Source organism: Arachis stenosperma, chromosome 7 (genome assembly GCF_014773155.1).
Source record: "Arachis stenosperma cultivar V10309 chromosome 7, arast.V10309.gnm1.PFL2, whole genome shotgun sequence".
Lineage (NCBI taxonomy): Eukaryota > Viridiplantae > Streptophyta > Magnoliopsida > Fabales > Fabaceae > Arachis > Arachis stenosperma.
This window is the reverse complement of record NC_080383.1, coordinates 12,357,345-12,359,925: the sequence shown is the minus strand read 5'-3', so window position 1 is coordinate 12,359,925 and position 2,581 is coordinate 12,357,345. Positions and strand designations below refer to the sequence as shown.

Below are 2,581 nucleotides of genomic sequence, written 5' to 3'. Positions count from 1 at the left end.
AAGCTGACCCTGAACCTGAAAGGACCTTCAAGCGAAAGCTAAGAGAAGCTAAGGCACAACTCTCTGTAGAGGACCTAACAGAAATCTTCAAAGAAGAAGAACCCATGGCAGCCGAAAACAACAACAATGCCAACAATGCAAGGAAGGTGCTGGGTGACTTTACTGCACCTACTCCCGACTTCTATGGGAGAAGCATCTCTATCCCTGCCATTGGAGCAAACAACTTTGAGCTTAAGCCTCAATTAGTTTCTCTAATGCAACAGAATTGCAAGTTCCATGGACTTCCATTGGAAGATCCTCATCAGTTTTTAGCTGAATTCTTGCAAATCTGTGACACTGTCAAGACTAATGGGGTTGACCCTGAGGTCTACAGACTTATGCTATTCCCTTTTGCTGTAAGAGACAGAGCTAGGACATGGTTGGACTCACAACCTAAAGAAAGCCTGGACTCATGGGAAAAGCTAGTCAATGCCTTCTTGGCAAAGTTCTTTTCACCTCAAAAATTGAGTAAGCTTAGAGTGGAAGTCCAAACCTTCAGACAGAAGGATGGAGAATCCCTCTACGAAGCTTGGGAAAGATACAAACAATTGATCAGAAAATGTCCTTTTGACATGCTTTCTGAATGGAGCATCATAGGTATTTTCTATGATGGTCTCTCTGAACTATCCAAGATGTCTTTGGATAGCTCTGCTGGAGGATCTCTTCATCTGAAGAAAACGCCTGCAGAAGCTCAAGAGCTAATTGAAATGGTTGCAAATAACCAATTCATGTACACTTCTGAAAAGGAATCCTGTGAACAATGGGACTAATCAGAAGAAAGGAGTTCTTGAGATTGATACTCTGAATGCCATATTGGCTCAGAATAAAATATTGACTCAACAAGTCAATTTGATTTCTCAAAGTCTGTCTGGAATACAAAATGCACCAAGCAGTACTAAGGATGCTTCATCTGAAGAAGAAGCCTATGATCCTGAGAACCCTTCAATGGAAGAGGTGAATTACCTAGGAGAACCCTATGGAAACACCTATAATTCTTCATGGAGAAATCATCCAAATTTCTCATGGAAGGATCAACAGAGACCTCAACAAGGTTTCAACAACAATAATGGTGGAAGAAACAGGTTTAGCAATGGCAAGCCTTTTCCATCATCTTCTCAGCAACAGACAGAGAATTCTAAGCAGAGCCACTCTGACTTGGCAACCATGGTCTCTGATCTAATCAAAACCACTCAAAGTTTCATGACTGAAACAAGGTCCTCCATTAGGAATTTGGAGGCACAAGTGGGACAGCTGAGCAAAAAAGTTACTGAACTCCCTCCTAGTACTCTCCCAAGCAACACAGAAGAAAATCCAAAAGGAGAGTGCAAGGCCATCAACATGGCCGAATTTGGAGAGGAAGGAGAGGCAGTGAACGCCACTGAGGAAGACCTCAATGGGCGTGCACTGACCTCCAATGAGTTCCCTAATGAGGAACCATGGGAATCTGAGGCTCAAAATGAGACCATAGAGATTCCACTGGACTTGCTTCTGCCTTTCATGAGCTCTGATGAGTATTCCTCCTCTGAAGAGGATGAGTATGTCACTGAAGAGCAAGCTGCTAAATACCTTGGAGCAATCATGAAGCTAAATGACAAGTTATTTGGAAATGAGACTTGGGAGAACAAACCTCCTTTGCTCACCAAAGAACTGGATGACTTGTCTAGGCAAAAATTACCTCAAAAGAGACAGGACCCTGGGAAGTTCTCAATACCTTGTACCATAGGTACCATGACCTTCAAAAAGGCTCTGTGTGACTTAGGGTCAAGTGTAAACCTCATGCCTCTCTCTGTAATGGAGAAGCTAGGGATCTCTGAGGGACAAGCTACAAGAATCTCACTAGAGATGGCAGACAATTCAAAGAAACAAGCTTATGGACTTGTAGAGGATGTTTTGGTAAAGATTGAAGACCATTACATCCCTACTGATTTCATAGTCCTAGAGACTGGGAAGTGCATGGATGAATCTATCATCCTTGGCAGACCCTTCCTAGCCACAGCAAAGGCTGTGATTGATGTTGATAGAGGTGAACTGATCATTCAAGTGAATGAAGAATCCCTTGTGTTTAAGGCTCAAGGATATCCCTCTGTCACCATGGAGAGGAAGCATGAAGAGCTTCTCTCAAATCAGAGTCAAACAGAGCCCCCACAGTCAAACTCTAAGTTTGGTGTTGGGAGGCCACAACCAAACTCTAAGTTTGGTGTTGAACCCCCACATTCAAACTCTAAGTTTGGTGTTGGGAGGTTCCAACATTTCTCTGAGAAAATGTGAGGCTCCATGAGAGCCCTCTGTCAAGCTACTGACATTAAAGAAGCGCTTGTTGGGAGGCAACCCAATGTTATATTTTATCTATTTTCCTTTGTTATTTTATGTTTTCTGTAGGTTGATGATCATGAGAAGTCACAAAATCAATTGAAAAAGCAAAAACAGAATAAAAAATAGGAAGAAAAACAGCATACCCTGGAGGAAGAACCTACTGGCGTTTAAACGCCAGTAAGGCTAGCAGGTAGGCGTTTAACGCCCAGTCTGGCACCATTCTGGGCGT

The 2,581-nt window shown here is 42.9% G+C and overlaps 1 non-coding gene across 1 annotated transcript; it reads right to left on the bottom strand.

Moving 5' to 3' along the window:
- Nucleotides 1-509: 509 nt before the first annotated feature.
- LOC130942287 (small nucleolar RNA R71) lies at nucleotides 510-617 on the bottom strand. The gene has a single exon (XR_009070863.1). It is a non-coding gene; the product is annotated as a small nucleolar RNA R71 (small nucleolar RNA).
- Between the last annotated feature and the right edge of the window lie 1,964 nt (nucleotides 618-2,581).